At 35.1% G+C, this 22,970-nt stretch overlaps 1 pseudogene; it reads right to left on the reverse strand.

The window, feature by feature from the left end:
* The window catches only part of LOC112649707 (arf-GAP with GTPase, ANK repeat and PH domain-containing protein 11-like), a 35,333-nt pseudogene extending 12,714 nt beyond the window's left edge, over positions 1-22,619 (reverse strand).
* Positions 22,620-22,970: the final 351 nt, after the last annotated feature.

Genomic DNA, 22,970 nt, shown 5'->3' on the forward strand with positions numbered 1-22,970 from the left:
TTTCTTGTTCAGAAACCAGTACAAATATAACATCGATTGGCTTTTTGCTATATAATGTTTTCAACAAACCTTTAAAGGACACTAAATTGTGCTATTAAATTCCAAGAAAAAGAAAAGCTCTCAAAAATAACTAGGGTTGTAGTTTTTCAGGGCAGAATTTTGTCAAGCTGAAATGTTCAGGCTTAGTGTGACTACGTAAATACCAATACTAGAAAGAAGAATGAATTTGAGAAAGGTTTTAAGGATCAAACCAAGTTTGACTGAAACATTAGAAATATGACAAAAAGGGATACAGGCAGACTTGGAAAGAATGTTTAATGGGAATAAATGAAAATTCACTTAGACCTAATATTTTTTAAAGCCCGAAAGCACCTATTGGCATTTTTGAGGATGCACTCATGTAGCAAACTTGTTTAAACTGATAAAACAGAGCCTAGGGTTTTGTACACAATCAGAAAAATAGACAATGTCTTCCTTCAATTAAGCAGTAGTGACTGCTTCCGTACTGATTAGGTCTCCCGCACAGTAAGAAGCAAAGAAACCAAAGGAGTCCTGGTGACCAGATAGTAGAAAATGAAAAATAAGTCAAGCAGGAAATTGAGAGGGGTTGTTCTGTAATATATAGGACTGCAGTTCAGTAACATTTTACTTTGTGTCAGGCCAGTATCCCACTCTTCAAAATAAAAACAAAATTTCTTTATCTGTGAGTTTATTTTGTGCAACACTATTCATTTTAGAAAGTACCTTCAGAGACATTTGACTTCCATAACCACAAACAAGGTAAAGAGTGGGACTGCCGTTGGACAGATGAGGAAACTGAAGTCAAGGAAGAAAATAAAAATTACTGAAAGCACTTGTTTTTATGCTAGGACAACCACCACAAAAACAAGACCATCATTTATTTGCCACCTGCTAGATGACAGAAATTATGGTAAACACTTTAAATACAGTATCTCAAGTGACCTTCATCAGAATTTTGCAAGATCTGTATTTATTAGTACCACATAAGGAATATTGAGGATAAGACAATTTCGATACCTTGTCCAAAGTTACATAGCTCATGAGTTACAGACTCAGAATTCAAGTCCATGTCTGTTTGGATGTAAATCCTATGCATTAAAAAGAAAACAAGTGAGTATATCATACAATATTTTATAAGATTAATGACTTCTTTACTCCACTCTATTAAAGTTGTGTATCGATGTATTTTATAAATATTTACATGCATTATGCACATACACCCATATAATACAAGTCTTACCAAACATGTGTACATCTCAATCTTTTAGAAGCTTTATTTAATACCTATATTAAAAGAAATGATTGAATTGAGTTTTTCATTTTTATCATCCAAGGCCATTTGTCATTTGTTACATAAACTTATGCAAATAGCTTATATTTGCAAAGATATGCTTAAATTGCACAAGCTCTGAATTTCACACCAGGGAACCAGGCTAAACAAGTTCCATCATGTTCTAAAAAGTCTGATAAATAATAAACAATTTGTTGAATAAAATAAAGTCTAAAAAGAAGCATAACTTGATTTTGACCACTGCTACATGACTAACAGTACCAATGTAGCTTTCAAACTTATTTCAACATTTATAGAATGTCCATGTCATACTAAACATTGTGTTACAAAGATAAATGAGACTTACCCTTATTCTTGAAGACCTAAGATGCAAGTATATAAGACTATATTGGTCAGCGGACGATTCCAAGTCAATGAGATAAATACAATGACAGAGCTGTCAGGGTGTTTTGTAAGCTTGGAGAAAAGTGACAAAACAGAATCAAGAAAGTCTTGGTAGGGATGTTAGGGATGTTACATGAAACAAAAATTTAAAGGACAAGTAAAACTGAACTAGCAAAGAAGAGACAACATAGCATTGTAGAAAGGGACTAAATTTTGGAAACTCTTACATTCATCTTGTAACACCAAACTAGTACATGCATGAAGAGGGAGAACGAACTACTACCCCTTACAAAGCCAAAAGAGTAAGTTTGAGTTCAAATAGGCTTGTTCTTTGATTTACATCCGACTTAAGTTGAACCTACTCTCTTTCTATGCTATTATTCAATCCCCAGTCTGAAGAAGGTCACCACTCAATATTTTTCATTAATTATTTTGAAGACAAAAAATTATTTGCAGGTAAAAGGAGAAAAAAACAAATATAAATATTATTTTTATAAATATAAATATAAATAATAAAATATAAATATTAGACGTTCTTTTCCATCCCTGAGGCTTTCCACAAGCATTTTGATAACAAAAACCTGACTTCAGACTGTCATTTTGGATGAGCTAAATTTTAATACCTCAATTTTAGTTGAAATGTTAACCCCAAATAATCATATGCAAATAAAGAGTTGCTTATCTCTGCTTAGTAAATTGGCAGAAACATGCATTAAACACTAAAAAGAGAAGTCCTTGAATTATTTAGTCCCCAACTGAGAGTACCTCAGATCTAAAATGCATCATTTTTATATAGTAACAGTATCTGTGCTCTTGCCTGTCTTTTTAAAATCTCTTGATAGTTTCTTTTATTTGAAATAAACACTCTACTTTTCAAAATCACTAGGTACTTAATATGACAAAAAAAAAAAATGAAGCAGTTTATGCTAAATCCAAACAATGACTCTCTTCATCCATCTTTTGTCACTTCTGTTTGCTAAATTAGGAAAGCCATAGCATGGTAGACCCTGGAATTAAAACTCGGTTTTGAGGAAGAAGATACGTTCTAGTCACAGTGACCCTGTACTCCTAATTTGGGGAGACAGTTCTGATTGCAACTATGCTTCCCTACTGCACCTGTGAGTAAATTACTACATGCTGATTCATGTCTTAATTGAGGATTTTGAAACTTCAAATTACCATAATGAGAAGAAGAACAGATTCTAGAGGAATGCTACCTGGGTCTTGATCTCAGATCCACCACTTACTGTGTGATCTTAGGCAAATTATTATCCTCTCTGTGCCTAACTCCCTTAGCTAAAAATAGGGATGTTAAGAGTATCTGTATGATAAGAATGTTCTGGAGTGTGAATGAGTAAATATAATTGATTAAAACAGAGACAGACACATAGTAAGCATGATACGGACATTTTATATTAACATTGTTATTACACATGGAAAATAAAAGCCAAGTAAAAACAACAATAGCAGTAACAAAGCCAGACGTAGCTATCTGCAGCATTGGCTAGAGTAAACAAGTGAGGCTCACCTTCAAAATGAGATTTGAGGGGAGGATGCATCAAATAATCCCATTATTCAAGAAGACAGAGAGTTATTTAGAAGCCAAAAAATTCTAGTAAGAAGAATTCCAGATTTGTCCCTTTGATGGAAAGTCTGTGCTTTTTAAAAAATATATTAATATTAGAGTGGTAAAAATGACTTAAAAATTTTTAAGTAGAAAAGGAAGAGTCTAGAATTACTTAAACCCTGCTGGCTTATTTTTGTTATGCGTGGGTCTCCATATTTTATTCAGGAAAAAGAGGATTAACTATATAATAAAAAACTATGAATATTCTGACAAAAAATATGAACTGAGGCCCAACTTTGAGGACTAAGGCTAGGCAATATGCAAAAGGTGGAAAAAGGAAAAAACAAAACAAAACTACAGAACAGAACACCATCCTTTATTGCCTAAGAATGGGTGCACTTCTTTTTTTTTTTTAAGATTATTTATTTATTCATGAAAGAGAGAGAGAGAGGCAGAGACATAGGCAGAGGGAGAAGCAGGCTTCATGCAGGACTTGATGTGGGACTTGATCCCAGGACCCCAGGATCATTACCTGAGCCAAAGGCAGATGCTCAACTGCTGAGCCACCTAGGTGCCCCAAGTATACTTTTTTCTTAAAAGTCATTTGTGGGACATTCTTTAGAAATTAATCTATAACATTGATTATATTATGATTTTCATTAAAAAGGAAAGAAAAATTATTTAGTCATACTGTCATGACATCTATTATTATGTACTGCAAATATAAATTATCCTCATTCCTTCATGGTTTATTTTTTAGCCATTTGATAACTATAGAGTCTTTACTATATGCCAGGTTTTGGATTGAACTTTAGCAAACAATTGAGGGAAAAAAAGACATTGTCTGCTTTCAAGAATTTTATGATCAAATGGGAGAGATACATTTGTTAATTGATAATATTGACACTGGCTCATCACCTTGGAATCACTGCATTATAATTTTATTTCAACTGTATTAAACTCTGGTGTATTTCAAGATTTGTTCTTGTTGCACATATCCTTAAAATAATTTATTTTTCAGGTTTATTGGTGAATGGTTAACATATAAAATGGTGAAACATTTGCAGTGTACACTGCGATGATTTATTTGTTATTTGTATATACCGTGAAAGGATTCCTCCCATCCTCTCATATAGTTAACACATCCATTACCATATATATATATGTACATACATGTGATGTATATGTGATATACACATATATATACAAAAACATTTCAGTTCTACTCTTCCAGCAAATTTCAAATATAAAGTAAGGTGTTGGGACGCCTGGGTGGCTCAGCAGTTTAGCGCCTGCCTTTGACCCAGGGCGTGAATCTGGAGTCCCGGGATCGAGTCCCACCCACATCGGGCTCCCTGCATGGAGCCTGCTTCTCCCTCTGCCTGTGTCTCTGCCTCTCCCTCTGTGTGTGTGTGTGTGTGTGTGTGTGTGTGTGTCTCATGAATAAATAAATAAAATTAAAAAAAAAATAAAGGCATGTACCAGCTATAGTCACTATATTATACATTAGACCCTCAGACCTTATTCATTTTATAGCTGAAAGTTTGTATCCTTTTACCAGCCTCACCCTATTTTCCCCACCCCCTGGCAACCACTTTTCTAACTCTGCTGCACTGTTTCTGAGTTGTCTTTTTTTTTTTTTTTTAGTTTCCACATGTAAGAGATTGACATGCAGTATTTCCCTTTCTTGGTCTGGCTCATTTCACTTACATAATGCCCCCAAGTTTCATCCATGGTGTTGCAAATGGCAGGATGTCCTTCTTTCTCATAGTTGAATAATAATACTCTCTCTATATATAGATATAGATATAGATGATATAGATATTACTTGTGTCATTTTATCCATATTTAATCCATTTACCCTCCTCTTTCTCACTGCCCAAGAGGAAGTTATAGATACCAAGCTCAATAAGTCAATAGCAGTGGAAAATATATATTGGTATAGTGCTTTCTAATTTACAGTGTGCTGCCACATACATTAATTCTTTGATCCTCCTTGCAGTAAGTACTACTACTACCATCCCTACTTTACTTTTGAGAGAAGAGAGATAAAGAGGTTAAGTGACTTGCTTTAGAGTAGATAGCTGTAACAACTAAAACCAAGTTATTTGATTCAAGATAAGGATTTAATTATAATAACAAAGATATAGGTACATTCCATAAACAAAGGATTGTACATCTATTAACAACTTAATTCCTCATAAAAAAAATCCCATGAGATTTGTGCTGCGATTATGTCCATGTTTTCATGTGAATGATAAAATAAATTCCCTATGGCCACACAGCCACTAATTATTAGAAGCAGCTTAAATGTGGACAGTGATACATCAGAGTGAGAGCTCTTTACTGCCTGTTACATTTCTCTCCTGCTTCCACCTGTCTCTTTTGGCATGTATCATCAAAAATCACACACAATTTTAAGATTTATTTATTTGTTTATTTATTTGAGAGAGAAAGTGAGTGTGCAGATGGCGGGGAGAGAGAAGGGGAAAGGATGTCAAGCAGAATCCTCCATGAGTGCAGAAGCTGACATGTCATGACCCTGATATCATGACCCCAGCCAAAACCAAGAGTCAGATGATCAACCAACTGAGCCATCCAGGCACCTCAAAGTCACATTTTTATTTTCTAAAAGACAAACAAAACAAAGATAAATTGACTACAAATTTTTCATGCTTTGCTGTCAAACCAACAATGGATCCCCCTATCCTACCAAGTGTATCAAATGTAGTCTACTGGGCAATTCATTCACATCCTAAGCAAGAGAAAATAACTCCAGTAAATATGTTCTTATCAATTTGTCTTCCTCCTTAGTACTTTCCTTTGATCCTGTCATTTTCTTGACTTAGCATCTTAATCACTCCGTTCCAAGCCCTATGTAACCTTAACCACCCAGCTAAACTGCAACTATCCTGTTATACTACCCCTTCTTACCTTCTTTAAATTTTGCTTAAACCATGTAATGTTCAACATAATTTGTCATCTGATTTTATCCTCTAGACTATTCTCATCTTGTGTTAAGTGAATATATCCTTGAGTTTATATACCTCCTAGGAAGGGGCAGATCTACTTAATTAATGAATTAAAAACATATTCACAGATGTTTCCATTTCAACAGAAAGGATCTTCAGCATCAAAATAACACTTACAGGAAATAAACTCCCTGACTTAAAAATAAAAACAGTTCAATTGTCTTCAAATTTAAAAGATCTTACAAAGTCAAAGTCAAGAACAAAAGCTATCAGAGTTGACTCTCTTGATGTACCTTGACCTAAAACTAAAGATGGGTGAGGGAATACCTAACAACACAATCTGATTACTTGGCACATTTTGAATTTAAAAAAAATTAATCAAATATTGGGACTGATTTTGTTGATTAAATCATCCAAAGACAAAGTAATTTGATCATTTAAATCTCGACTGTGTGGTATGCTATATATATGATTCAAACACCATTTTTCAAATGAATTATTTTTCCATTTTATGCTAATGCATCTTTGAATGTCACTAAAAGGGGGGAAATATGAAACTTTACAGGGTTGAGGGAAGAAGAGAGAGTGCTTTGGTCTGTATTTTCTATTTATGGATCAATCTCTGTATAGGTTTGGCATTCATTCTACAAATTCCTAACATTTAACAATAAAATGCACCCAGAAATGCAGACCTGTTAAGTGGCATTAAACCATACAAACAGTTTAATAAATATATTATTAATAACTTTACAATTTCAGCCAAGCTACTGATTCTTGTTTGTTTTCCTGATGTGTTTTTTTCTCTTTAATTACCTGTCTCAGAGATTTCTCCTTTTGTGTCTCTCTTTCCTTGTGTTCCCTTTAGGCCTCATAATTAGAGCTTGCAGTATCTCCACACTAAACAGGAAACCAAGAAATTCTTGCTTGGTTTCAGGTTTTTGTAAAAATCTGAAACTTGGAACTGGGTTTATCAAAAGTTTTCTTGAGGTAGACAAACCTTTCAGCAAGTTTTGTGTAATTCTGGGATGAATTCAAAGTCAGCCTGAGCCAATTAGTTTTTTGGCAGGGAAAATTGTAACATATGACGGTTGTGTCTGGGCTAGATGGCTTTATATAAAAATGGGTGACTTTGGATGGATTGGGCTTTGAATATGTTGGCTCTTTCCACCTACAGGGACAAAATGTGATGCAGGACTTGTAGAATTATGTCCTCTTAGATTCCTTGCAGGCAGATTTGTCTGCCACCATTTTATTTCCCAGGCAGACCATTTCTTTATTCCACATTGAATAATTTTCTCCCATTTGTATGTATTAATACTAGAATTTATTTTCCTTTAAAAAGAGTGAATCAACTAGTAACTTAAACAGGGACAAGTCACAAAAGGGAATAAGTCTCAAGCTATAGGGATTTCTGTTCTATTTACAGCTACTAAAACGGTGCCTAGTATGTAGTCAGTGATCAATAAATATTTGTAGAATGAATAAATAAGGACTCAGGCCTTTAAAGAAATAACAGAGCAGTAGAGTGAAAAGGAAAAGAAATTCCCCAGTATCTCTTCAAATTCCTTGGGCTCTCTGTTATTAAAAGTACTTTGCTTCTTCCTCAAACATTCAGTTTACCAGATAATTACAGGATTATCCAAACATACCTTATTATATGTACTATATAAGTACTATATAAAGTACTAGACCTTAGCTATATGTTTTTGCTTAAATATAGAATAGTAGTATTGGTGGCCACATAAGAGAAGAAGTGGTCCTTGGAATACTTACATGATTCTCTCTATGGAAAATAACATAATGTGTTTTTCTTCTGTATCTTTCACAAAACTGAAAGAGACTAAAGAAACTCTTATGTTATATACAAAGAATGTAAGTTTAGAGAAAGGATATGATTACCCAAAGTCTTACTCATAGTTTTTGATTAGGGAAAAGACAGGTATGTGACTAGGGTTACTTGGCTTTAAGTGTTACTTTCACTCTACCATGCATGAAATTTTTCTTTTCTTCACTTTCTTTTCTGCACACAAAATGCGCCACAAAATATTGGGATTGATTTATTTATTTATTTATTTATTTATTTATTTATTTATTTATTTTTAAGATTTTATTTATTCATTCATTAGAATACACAGAGAGGAGAGAGGGAGAGAGAGGCAGAGACACAGGCAGAGGGAGAAGCAGGCTCCACGCCTGGAGCCCAACACAGGACTCGATCCTCGGTCTCCAGGATCACGCCCTGGGCCGAAGGTGGCGCTAAACCGCTGAGCCACCCGGGCTCCCCTGGACTTTATTTAAATTTATCATTAGAATGTATCTAAAAAGAACTACGCCACAGATGTATGAACTCATCAAACACAAAAACAAAAGCACTCTCCTTCACAACATTATTTTTCCTCTTCTTTCTTGCAAATGTGTGCTCTCTCTCCAGAACTTTCAGTTATCCTATATTCATCCAGGTACCATTAAAAGACCCTACATGGGGTGCCTGAGTGGCTCAGCCGGTTAAGCATCTACCTTGGGCTCAGGTCATGATCCCAGAGTCCTTTGATTGAGTCCTGCATAGGGATCCCTGCTCAGTGAGGAGCCTGCCTCCTCTCTCTCTGTTGCTCCCCCTACTTGTGCACTCTCTCTGTCTCTCTCTCAAATAAATAAATAAAATATTTTTTTACTTTTAAAGATTTTGTTTATTTATTCATGAGAGACAGAGAGAGAGAGAGAGGCAGAGACACAGGCAGAGGGAGAAGCAGGCTCCACGCAGGGAGCCTAACGTGGAACTCGTTCCCGGGACTCCAGAATCAGGCACTGAGCCAAAGGCAGGCACTAAACTGCTGAGCTACCTACCCACGGATCCCCTAAATAAATAAAATCTTTAAAAACAACAACAACATACATTTATAAAGTCTGCCATTACCCTCAGTTTTTTATTTTGCTCAGAGCTGGAGGAAAGAAGACTCTCAGATTAACCATATCTTTCCAGGGCTCACTTACACGCACCTTGAAATGTCCAGAGCTTAAATAATAACTCCTGAAATTTATCTAAGGATCTCAGGTCTTTACTGTGAAGGAAGTGAGTCATCATATTTGGCTCTTTTTCCTATCAGGGTCTGTTCTTACACAGTGTTCCTGCTCCATATTTAACTCATTTTGTTTTGTAAGTCCTTGACCCAAGTGTCAAGTGTGTCAACCTGGTGCAATTTGAATGTCACTCTATTGACCAGATAGCTAATGCTACTCAATAATTAATGGTACACTTCTATTTTGGCACCCAGCATAGGCCTCAGAAATAGAACATGAGAGGAAAAATAAAGCTGGTCACTGGAAAATCAGGATAAAAACAGAGGAGTCAATTATTCAGAACCATGAAATTAACCAAAGGCATTCTCCACAGCACCCGGTATTTCCACTTTTATATTCTGAAGAATCAGACATTACCAGACCCCACCCACCATCCCAAGATCCTTATATGTTCACCTAATTATGCACCATGATTTTTTAAAGCAAGTAGTTAGATAATGCATTTGCTCAGTCCCTGAAGCTATGTATTTATTCATGAAAGTCTACCATGTAGGACTTAGATTCTATTTTGTTTTTAATCCCATTCTCTTTCCCCTCTCCATCTGGAACTGTAGTGTCCTATATGTCAAACCACTTAGTATTGCTTACATATCTCTAAGGCTGTGTTCATTTTACCTCAATCCTTTTTCTATTCTTCACATGGATACTTTCTATTAATCCATCTTCAAATATATGTACTTTTTCTTTATTTCAATATGTAGTTACTGTATATTGCAATTGTATATGTAAGCTCTAGAATATCTTTTTTATTTAGGTTTTATTCCTTTGCTGAGATTCTTCATCATTTTATTCATCACACATATATCTTCCTTTATGTCCTTAAAAATATCTATACTAGCTGCTTTAAATCCTTTTCTGCTAATCGTATCATTCAGGTTATTGAAAAATCAAATTATATTATAGCTTTTTTCCTGAGGAGGGGGGTCACATTTTTGTTTCTTCACATTTTTTTCATAAGCTAGGTTTTATGGATAATAAGTTGTAGAAAGTAGATACTGCTATGTTACTGTGATGAGTGATCATTTTTTTCTTCTAGAACCAGATAACTTGCCTATATTCAAACTCCAAATTCTGTTCCCTACTAGAGACCATAATATGACATTTCTTCATGTCTTTCAACTTACAGACCCTATATTTGTTTGCTTATTGCTATTCTTTTTTGGGCTCCGTAGAATTTTCTCCAATGATGCCACACAGTTTAGACAGTTTAGCAGTATTTCAGCAGATTTTCAATGCAGTTTTGAGGCCCAAATCACTTTGTATCTTTTCCTTCTAGGATTTCTCCTAAACTTTAAGGCTATTTTCCTCCCTCAGACTCTGTTCACTGATTCAAGGCAGCAAGACATTAGCTTTTTGCCTTTAGAAGCTTCTGTAGGTTTGAGCATACACACAAGCAAAGAACTTCAAAATAGCAAGCCTCACCTGTTACATTTCATCTTTCAAACCTAATATCCTCTGCTATTTTTGCCTGGTGTTAGTCATTGTCTGTTGCCTTCAAGTTGCTCAGTACATATAAATAAATATATATAAATATAGATATGTAAATATATATACACATATACATACAAATACCTTATTTCTGGATTTTGTAAATCTTATCTCTGCGAGGATTATTCTAAGCAAATTACTTCACCATTATTTAAAGTAGTAATCACAAAACATAGTGCCATGTTTTTAAAAATCAAGAAACAAGTCTTATTCAACTTAGCATTCCCAGGGCCAAAATTGTTTCCAGCCATATATTAGCTGATCAATAAATGTATGTGGGTTGAATATTTTATTTTGACTTCTAGGCTTATAGTTATTTGTTCAAATTTGTGATAAGTTATTTATAAGTAATTACACATGAACTGTTTGACATGAATGACATTTGACATGAAAGAAATAAAAGGGAAATAGCATTGTCTTTGATTCTCAGGAAAGCTCAGAAAAGTCAACAGGATTTGGGTCTCTAAAGGTACCTGGTAATTTGGAAGGCACGTATTTCACAGGAGTAAATTTCCCATGGTGCACCTACCTAAGTGAAGAAGAGAAGGGAAGGGAACAGAGGGCAAGGGAAGGGAAGAAAAAGAAAAAAAGAAGAAAAGAAAAGAAAAAACCTTTCTTCTATTAAGATTCCAGAAGTAAAGATGTACTGAAATCAGATAAGACTTGACCTTCGAAACAGCATGCTGAGTCTTCTCATTCTAACAGGATACAATAAACCTAGGGCTGACCAAGTCTTTAAAAAAAATTTCAATCATACTCTCAGGCTAATCAATACATTGTCCATTATGGTCAGGTCTATCTATGCTAAAATGATAATGTCAGTGTTAATCCAACTCACAATTACCTGGAGTTGGGAAAAACACACATGCAAACTCAACAACATGGCTTGAAAATGGTAATTTTCTCTTAATATATTGAAAATATTTGTTGCTCATGAGTAATAGTGTAACTCCTTGCTATAATACACAAGAACAATCTAATATTCTTAAGGAAAGCGGTTATTTATCAGTAACTTTCTCAACATGTTATATGGAAGAATAAAACACTAGACATCAGGGTCAGGGTAAGGTTTTTGTTTTGGATACACTGCTAAGAAAACAATCAGTTTTATCATCAGGAAAGCCTTTATTCTATTTCTGTGGAAAAAAAAATAAGCTTCCACTTGCTGTTAAATATACTTAATTGAAGAGATCCGGATTGTACTGCTTATACTTGTGGCATATCACTTGAACTTTTGACTAAGTATCATTCTTCTAACATTATCACAGAATCCTAGCTCATCATGAGAACAGAGGTGCTAATCAAGAGGAATTACTTAGTAATTATATTTTTATTTAGAATTCTAAACATGAGCATTGTTATTTTTGGAAGCACCCCAATTATAATTTCTCCATATGTATTTATCTAGAAAGTTTCAATTAACTCTTTATTACCTGAGCAAACCTAGACATGTTGCCCCTCTTGTAGCACTGTTTGATGGGTAAACATGTTTTACAACAAAGTGTTCAAAGCTTTAATTATTAATTATAATTGATACACACATATCCTATTGATTCTGTTTCTCTGGAGAACCCTGAAACTCTGAGATAGACAGATGATAGATAGATAGATAGATAGATAGATAGATAGATAGATAGATGAGATAGACAGATGATAGATAGATAGATAGATAGATAGATAGATAGATAGATAGATAGAATTGGCGCATGTGATTATGGAGGATGACATGTTCCAAGATCTTCATTTGGTAAGGTGGAGACCCAGAAAAGTTGGTGGTATAGTCCTGTCCAAGTCCAAAGGCCTGAGAACACAAAAGCCTGATGGTATAGATTTGGCCCAGAGACCAAGTAGGCTTAAGACCCAGGAGGAGCCAGTGTTTCAATTCAAGTCCAAAAACAAGAAAAAAAATTATGTCCCAGCCTGAAAATAGTCAAGCAGGAGGAATTCCCTACTACTTCAGGAGGATCAGCCTTTTTGTTCCATCCAGGCCTTCAACTGATTAGATGGTGACCATCTACATTAGGATGGTCAATCTGCTTTACTCAGTCCACTGCTTCAAATTTCAATCTCACGTGGAAACACCTTCACAGACATACTCAGAAAAATGTTTGATCAAATGTATGGGCACCTTGTGGCCCCAGTCAAGTCAACATAAACTTAACCATCACATTAAGTCAAAGTGAAATGGCTAACTTATTTCAGCAATTTCTGCCCATTATATATTGTCTTGAAAAAAAACATGAGATTCAGTTTTAACTCTCATAACCAGATAAGGAAATTATTTTAATAATTCATGTCATATGTTTTTCTCAAGTGTGAAAATTAAGCTTCAGCTTATGCCTGATGCACACAATTTATGCTTCTTTGTTTCCAAGATGATATCATGCTGCCCCTTTTTGGCATATATTTTTCCTATCTACCAGTGTGCCAAAATGAAAATAACCTTCAAAAAGCTGTACAGAAACATACTTTGAGACACATAAATGACATTAATGAAAATGCAATGATAGTTTTTAACAGAGGTATTTTCAACAAAAGTTTTAACTATTTAAATATGTAATTTTAATTGTTGTACCTCAACTGAGAAGCAATAATCATGGTCAAATTGGTTAATTAAAATAACACCACCAACTACAAGCTGAACATCTGGGTTTTAGTTCCAGTTAAAATATTTCACTAGATCTATAAGCGTGGGTATAGCCTATAATTTCTCTGATCCTCAGTTTCTAGAACAGTAAAATGAGGAGATCAAATTATAAAAATGGAAAGTCTGCAAACTTCTTGATAGCTCCTTGAATTATAATTTTCTCTCAATTCAGTTCAACAGACGTGTATTCTTGCCTGTGAACCAAATGTGAAGAAGCCCTGCATTAGGCACTTGTGGGGATACAAAGATTAATAATACATAATTCTCTTACCTCAAGGAGTTCCATACCTAGAGGGAAAGAGAAAGATGAATCCACAACTTCTTACTATTAGAAGGACCATAGCAAATATTTTTATCGAGTTTCAAAGCAAAAGCCATAAAATGACAGAGATGAGGATAATCATTTTCAACCAAGGTAATGGAAGATATGACATTTTATGTGAGCAGAAATTCAATATATTATGCAACCCACTATATTAAACTTTATTTTTGTTTCAGTACTTAGAATGAAATAAAATATTATATTGCATAACTTAAACACAATATTGGGCTGATCTTGGTGGAACTAGAGTATGTTGTAGAGGTAATGCTACATAGCACCAAAATGCATTTCCTCCTTCCTGGTCACACAACCAGTCCACATTCCTCAACTTTTTCCTCCAATTAGAATGGCTCGGTAACTGAGTTCCCAAAGAATATAGGCAAAAAGGGAAATACACCCTTTCAAGTCCCAGACTAAAAACAGCGTGTCTACAATATTACTCATTCTTTTCCCTCTTTTTTCCCCCCTCTTTTATTAGCCAGATTCAAGAAATCCCTGGTGACTCTCATGTAATGAAGTAGTGAGAAGGTACTCAAAGAAAAAGCTAATGTCCTGAATGACTGTGTAGGTAAGAACCCTTTTCTTAGCAACATACATTGGATTGTGACATGACCATAAAATAAACCTTATATCACTGCAAGTATGGGATTGAAAAAGCACTCAGCCTACTTGGGTTCATAGAGAAATCAGTACCTTGATATGTAATAATTTCATAACAAAACAGATTAAGTGGTGTAGGGATGGTGGTAGCAATAAAATTCACCCAGAAGCCTATATTATACAATAGCAAAATGGTAACAGGGAATTAGACTAGGAAAACCAACAGAATTAAAGGGGAAAAAAAAAAAAGAGAGAAACCCACAATTATAGTTAGAGATTTTAACATCCTGCTTTTAGTAATTTAAAAAACAAATGGACAAAATCAAAACAATATAAAATATCTAAATACTTTCAACCAGCTAGATATAATTGAGATTTATAAAACATTACACCCAAAACACTGAAGAATATACTACTGACCCTTGAACAACACAGGTTTGGATTGTGTGGATCAACCTATATTTGGAATTTTGTTCAAAACAGTATCATACTATAACTTATGATTTTCTTTTTTTTAAGAGTTGATTTATTTATACATGAGAAACACAGAGAGAGAGGCAGATACACAGGAAGAGGGAGAAGCAGGCTCCCCGCACAGAGCCTCATGTGGGACTCGATCCCACACCCCGGGATCACATCCTGAGCCAAAGGCAGACGCTTAACTGCTGAATCTCCCAGGCATCCCTATCCTTATGATTTTCTTAATAAAATTTTCTTTTCTCTAGCTTACCTTATTGTAAGAACGTGGTATATAATACATATACAAAACATGGCTTAATCGTCTGTTTATCTTATTGGTAAGGCTTCCAGTCAACAACAGGCTATTAGTAGTTAAGTTTTTGGGGAGTCAAAAGTTATACCTAAGTTTTCAGAGGTAGAGGGTTGAGGCTGTTAGTATCCCTAATGCTGTTTGTTCAAAGGTCAACCGTATATTACTTTAAGGCAAACAAAAATGTTCACCAAGACCATATTTGGAGTCACAGAACAAATCTCAAAAAACTTCCAAAGAATTAAAATCATCTAGATTATATTCTCTAATCACATTAGTTACATTATAAATAAAAAGAAAAACATAAAATATCTAGACAATCCCCAAATACTTAGAAATCAAGCAATACCTTTCTAAATACTCACAGGTCAAAGAAGAAATTACAAAGGAAATTAGAAAATATTTAAACATGAATCATAATGGAAACATAATGTATCAAAATTTGGGGAATGCAGAGAAAGCCCTTACAGGAAAACTTTTGCTTTTTTTCTATTTTAATTCCAGTGTAGCGAATATATAATATATTAGTTTCTGCTATACAACACAGTGATGCAACAATTCTATACATTACTCAGTTCTCATCATGTAAGTGTACTTTTAATCCCCTTCACCTATTTCACTTAATTTTTGCCTTTAAATGCTTATTAGAAAAGAGAAAAGGTTAAGTATTAAAATGCCTAGCTCAAGAAGGAAAAAAGGAAATTTTGACAAAAAGAAAGTATAAAAAAGGAAATAATAAAGATAATAACAGAATCAAACTAGTTGGCTCTCAAAAAAAGATTATTTAAACTGATAAACCTCAAGAAACACTGATCAAGAGAAAAAAAGAAAAAACATGAATTATCAATATGAAGAATGAATTACAGATTAGAAACGCAGACCCTACAGAAATTAAATGGAAAATAAGGGAATAATATAACTTTATGACAGTCTATAGAAGAAATTAGATAAAATGGAAACATTTCCTTAAAAAAATTAAATTTACCAAGACAGAGTCAAAAACAATAAAAAATCTGAACAGCCATTATACTGTTTTAAAAAAAGACTATGTAATTAAAAATTTTCTGCAAAAGAACCTCCATGTTCAGGTGGATTTAGTTGTGAGTCCTGTCAAATATTTCAAGAACTACAACCCTTATACTAATCTTTTCAGGTAATACAGAAGGAGGGAACACTCCTCAACTCATTTTATGAGACCAGTATAACCCTGATACCAAAACCTAACATAAAATAAAAATTGTCACTAAAATATTAGGAAATTGAATCCAGTATTATAGAAAAATAATAAAAATTATTACCAAATATTCTTTCAAAGTTCTCCAAAGAAACAGAACCAATTTATAATTTGTGTGTGTGGCATTAAAGAAATTCTTCTTTAAAATACATTGTTTTCAGGAAGAGTTCAGAATGGAAATTATAATATACAGAACTATGTAAAAATAAAATCACTAAATATCTGACTTGTGGGATGTAACTAAAGCAATAATGAAAGGTAAATACATAGCATTTAAATGCATACATTAAGAGAAGAGGAAAGCTGAAAATCAATAAGCTAAGCATCCTACCCGAGAAGGTAGAAAAAGCTCAGCAGGAATATTGTATAAAAGATCTGTGCAAGAAAAACACTGAGAGTCTTATATACTAGCAACAACCACTTAGAAACCGCAATATTTTAAGATACTACTCAAAGTAGCAAGAGAAGTAAGACATACCCACAATCAAGACATTACAAATATATAAATTTTTTGAAGGACAAAAGGAAAAGGCAATTGCCTTACCATATAGATCATGTTAGACACATATTATCTTAAAGTATATTTATTGAAATTTAAGTACCCAATGTGCCTTGCCCCATAGCTGTCTAGTTTAGTGAACTGAGAGAAATGAAATTTAAGCTTAAATATTTTATCCCCCTGAAAGTCACCCCTGAATCCCAAAATGAAATTAAGTGGTACTCAAACAACACCTTTGCCTACTTGCACCTCTACACTTGTCCTGCTCTTTTGAATGCATGTGTTTGTGTGTTTACCCTGTGACTACATGTTCTCTGAAGTGAGAGACTATGTCATATCCATCTTGATTCACTCAGTATCTACCACTGTGCCTCCATCAAGGAAAGTACTCAACAAATGCTCACTTGTTGAGGATGTTACAAATTGTAGATGTTACAAATTCTGATGAAAAGAACAATGGTCCAGGGAGTTAGAGAAGCTGGATTCTGCTCCCAAATCTGCCATTAAAAATCTGGGTGATTTTAGGATATTTATACTTCCTTATTTGTAATGTGTAGGTAAATATTCTTGATTTACCAAGTTCAAATGAAACTTAAAATACTAAGTATAAAAGTAACTGACATATTACAAATCATTATGTAGATATGATAAATTATAACAAGTGAGCAGTTTCCATCAGTTTATGATTTTTGTGACCAAACAAACTAGGAAGCACAGACAATACTCCCAAAGTACCAATTAGTTTAACTTTTCTCAAATGCACTTGAGAAACAGATTGTATTTTGTAATGAAGATCTCACCAATAATGTGAGGTTCTTCTCACAATGGGCTATTGACCTCTCTTCATGTCAAGGTTCCTTTGAACGTGGGCAGACTTTGTAACTGCATTAACCACTAAGATGTGTCAGAAGTGACCCTGTATGGCTTCCATAGGTCATAAAAATCAGTGTCTCTCTTGAGACACTTGCCCTTGAAATCCAGTCACTTGCTGGGAGGAAGCTGAAGCCATGTGTTCAGCCTAGCCAACTTCTTGGCCAAAAGCCAGCATCAACTCTAGACACATGAGTAAATGAGCCGTTAGTTGATTCCAGTCTTTAGTCTTCCAGTATTCCTCCTGAGGCTAGACATTCAGAACAAAGGTATCCCTTGTGAGCCCTATCTGAAAACCTGACCCACGGAAAGTGTGAGAGATAATAAATATTCACAATTTCTAGGCCATTTAGTTTTGGGGTAGTTACATAATAAGATCACTAATACAACTTGATTTCCACAAATACTTCTGAACACTTCATAAGATATAGTAGCTTCTGCTTCCTCCCCTGTTATGTGTGATAGATCTTTAGCAGGACTCAGAAGGCAGAGCTGACAAATTTCAATAGAGGAGATACCTAAGACAGGAACTGTAATTTCTGAAGAATGCTTGCAGTTGGAGTTTCCGACTTGGGTGAGAAAGGGGCAGAGAAGGACAAGCTAATGAGAGACTTTAATTTGGAAAATACCAAGCCAGTAATACATCTTCAAGCCAGCCTTCCCATGGCAACTTTTTGTTCGAGCACAGGCATGAAATATTTAGAATTGCTAGAGCTCCACTAGGAAGACTTTTATCCCTGCAAAAAGAGTTTGTAGCCGGAAGCTGCCTGCTGGCACTGCATGCAGGAACACACCATTTGTTCAATGCCAGAGTTTACTCTTTGAATGACTGACACACTCCAACCCATCTCCAAAGGCTCCTTTGCCTTCACGACTGACACCTCCCAGGAAAGAGGGGTTGTAATTGCCTCTTCTTTAGGGACTGGAGGCTGTTGGGGGATATTGCTTTGGAGTGCCAGAGACCTTCCACTCGGCAAGCATCACAGGCTCCATGGGAGAAATATTTCAACTCAGTGGGAAAGACAAAGGCAACAGATACAAAGAAATTCACGGAGCTGATGTGTTTCTGTCCAGTCTTCCCTTGTTGTCACTTCATTTCACCCAGTTACAGGGACTTGTTTAAAATCTGTCACAACAGAATTTTATGACACATTCATTTAAACAACAACAACAACAAAAATCCTGGGTATGTTCTTCTCCCACCCACATCCCCCTCAGAGAATATTAAAAATGAGAAATCAGCAATGTCACGTTCTGCCCAAGCACAAAAATAAATAATAAAAAAACTTGCTTGCAAAAAAATAAACAAATAAAAAACAACAACAACAAAAAACCTACACACTCCTCATTTCCTGGGGAGTAAAGATGGAGGCACAGGAGTGTGTGACAGAGTTCAAAACGGCCTGAGTTAAAAGAGGTTGTTAGCTTAGATGGTTTTTCTCAGATGAACCAAAAATGTCCTTAAGAGGCAGGGAAACTAGAGATTCTGTTTAATGAAAATACAGATTTTCATAGAGTGAAACATTATATATGTGTTTGGGTTTGACCTAATCATGACAGACATGGACAATATTATAGGCCAATGATTCCCAAACTTTCTTAAGAATTATTACTATTATTATTATTATTATTATATTAATAGTAATGGGATATATATTCAGAGTCTATTCTATAATTCCATTCAAAAACATGCAATCTTGATATTTTTGCAGTCTGGTGCTATATTATTACAGGGTAAATATATGGTGTACATTAGACATTCGGAAAGATTGAGGTGAGGTTGTACATACCTACTATTACTTCCGTGGACTCTTAATATTGTGAAAAATACAAATAAAGAGCAATCAATCTAGAAGAGTCCAGGGAGATGTCTCTCCCCCATAGGTGGAAAAACTTCAAAGATCCAACAAGAAGTCCCTTTGCTGAATCCTCTCTAGTCTGAAACTATGAAAATGCTGAAGCTTCTCGAGCAAGCCAGTTCACACAGCAAAATTTTTGTAGGAAACAAAAGCTAGAATACCGATGTTTAAGAAAACCCCAGTAACATAGTTGCTAAAAACACACTGTGATAGAAGGCTTGAGTCCAAACCATTGCTGTGCCATTTACTGACTATTTGCCATTGGGTAAGTTATATAACCTTAGTTTCTTGTCTGTAAAATGGGGATCACAGTAATTACCTGCATCCAGTAACTGATGGAAACTTTAAAATGTCATACATGTAAAGTACTTGTAACAGTGACACATAATAAGAAATGAATAAATGCTAACTATCTATGAGCAGTAGTTTGTAAAATACCATCCCGTATGGAAACTGATTTTTTACTGAACTCCTGTTTGACAAAATTGTAAAAACCAGAAAAGCATTGTTCTAGGTCACAGAATAAGAAGTGCAGGTAAGAATCAAATCTGGGCAGGCTGGTAATAGAAATTTACATCTGGAAAGTACAAAACTGACATACATGATTTCACTTTCAGGTTCAATATCTAACACAATACTCTGAAGTATTCTTTTTAAAGTGAGGAAACAGGAAGCCCAAAAGGATGTGTAATTTGCGCAGCCACAGAGCAATATTAAGGATGAAACAAGCCTTCCCACCCAGGTACTTTTTTACCCTCTTCTCTTTCCTTTCTCTATATTCCTAAGGCATACTTATTTTATGCTAAAAATTGTCAACTTGACTTCTTCACTCATGTTGCTTTTGCTTTTTTTTTTTTTCCTTACTACCCTATCCACCAAATCTCAGCCACCCTGAATGTCATCTTGTCTAGGACTTTTCCCTTAGAAAAGTTGCTCTACTTATCATTTGTCTCTCACTTTTCTAATCTTTCACCATACTTACTGTCTGTAGTGCTGTTAATCTATGGTCCATAGACCAGCAACATCAGCACCATCTAGGAGCTGGTTAGAAAAAGCAGGTCAGGATCCACCCTGGACCTACTGAAGACAGTCTACATTTTAACTAGATTCCCAAGTGACATGGGCATATCAAATGTTTGAGTGGGTCTCTCAACAACAACATAATTGGTATTTTGTGCTAGATGTTTCTTTATATTAGGGCAGTGGTCTTGTGCATTGTTGGATGTTTAGCAGTATCACTGGCCTCTACCCACTAGATGCCAGTAGTGTACCCTCTCACCCCATTCTTCTCCCCTCCCTCCTCGACCCCCTCTCCCTCCCATCTTGATTAAAACTATCTCTAGATATTGTCAAATATCACCTGTAGGGGGTGCAAATCAACCCAGTTGAGAACTACTGGCTTACATGGAACAGTTGTTTCCTCAGTCATATGGCTGCCCATATTCTTCACTGCAGTTTTAGCGTACTGAAGTTTTATGTCTTCAGTACTGGATTATAAATGCCCCATCTCTTTCCTCCCTTCCATTGGATATTTTAGTGATTGCCTACAGCAGTAACCCCCCTTATATTCTTCTCTTCTCTATTCCATCCTCTCTTGATCTGTAAGAGTAATCCCCAGATAAACTACCTGTATAAGTCTTTGTTTCAAGCTCTGCTTTCAAGTGACCCAAGCTAAGTCACTCCTATGAAATCTAGAAGAATGTTGGGGAACCAAGGTGGCTCAGTTGGTTAAGTATCTGCATTCAGCTCAGGTCATGACCTCAGGGTCCTGGGATAGAGCCCCCGCATAGGGCTCCCTGCTTACAGGGGGTCTGCTTCTTCCTCTCCCTCTGCTCCTCCCCCAGCTCATGCTCTCTCTCTCACTCATTCCCTCTCTCAAATAAATAAATAAAATCTTTTAAAAATGATAATAGTAAATAAATAAAATCTAGAAGAATGTGGGTACTAAATCCATAAATATGAATCAATTGAGTAATAAAGCAAAATATCATTAACTCTAAAATAGTCCATGCTCTTTGAGGGGAGTGATAGTATGTTAGATGTATCTATCTCTCCAGTAACCATGAGAATAGCATATGAGTCACTCAATAAATAATTATTAACTAAATTAATAAAATCTTTTAAATTGTATCTCCTTCTGTTTAAATAATACCTTTGTTGCTATTGCTACTTCAATTTTGTAAGCCAAAAGTTAGGAAAGAATAATGTTTGAAGCATTTTCTTTGAAATGACTATAATTAATTACTTCCTAGCTATTAGATGTGAAACAGCAAGCAAGGGTATGAGAAATTTCTAAGTCAGTCACAAGAAGGAAATTCTGTCTGAGATTACACAAGCCATCATTTTTGTTACTTTTTTTTACTTTTAAGGGGAAGATTGAAGGAGGGCTAATTTCTGAAATAATTTTCCTCTAAATAAAGTTTCCAAGTGCAGCAATACAAGTGTCCCCTAATGTTTCTGGAATTCATTCCGAGATTTGTCTTGATGTGTTTGTCTGCCATGATCATAATTGTTTTTCTGTTTTAATTATTAGAATTCTTATAATGGAAAATAGCAAAGCCCTTGATAGTCTGGTTTTACAGTACTCAAATGATTAATATCAAAAAAAGAATAAGAAAAGAGAGTATAGTGCAATGCCACTTGGTTAAAAAAAAAAGATGCACGGAAAATAAAATACATAGACATCATGTCATAGTTATACACTTACATTTCTTTAGCAAGAAAATTACAAAAACTATTTTCATACATTCTGTTTGTTATAGCTCTCTAAAAGGAATTTCAGCTAACTATTTGGGATAAACCTAAAAAGAGTTTCAAAATGACATTTCTATCATTGAGTAATAATGTTCATTGAGATTATTCTTCTTAATGTTACTTTAAAATATTTGCAGAAGGAGAAGGTCCCAGGAGAGGTATTTATCATAAACTATCTGAGTTCTAGCTACCTTGTAATGTTGGTACAAGATGGTGAAGCTGCTGACAAACATTGATTCCATTTAAAAGGATGGCTTCAGCCATTTCCCCCACTGCATTTTATCCACAGAAGCATTCCGTCACGGCTGTCAAGGTTCCCCTACCTTAGCAAGTAACCGATCACAGTGATTTGTAAAAACTGACTTTAAACCCTCGCTCAGTGGGGCTGTATCTCAGGAAAGGTTCTTGGGAGATGCAAGGTTAAACTGATGGATCACTTGAACTACAGTGTGATGGTGCTCAACATCGCTATTAGCATCCCAAGGACAGAGAAGGAGCCTGGAAAGTAAGAAGGCAAAATGTGCCAACAATTGAAGATCAGGCCAAGAAGAAGTGAGGGGCCTCAGAAAGAATGCAAATCTGGGTAATTGGGCAAACAGTTCCAAAAAAAGCAGG

Source organism: Canis lupus, chromosome 11 (genome assembly GCF_003254725.2).
Source record: "Canis lupus dingo isolate Sandy chromosome 11, ASM325472v2, whole genome shotgun sequence".
NCBI classification, from domain to species: Eukaryota; Metazoa; Chordata; class Mammalia; order Carnivora; family Canidae; genus Canis; species Canis lupus.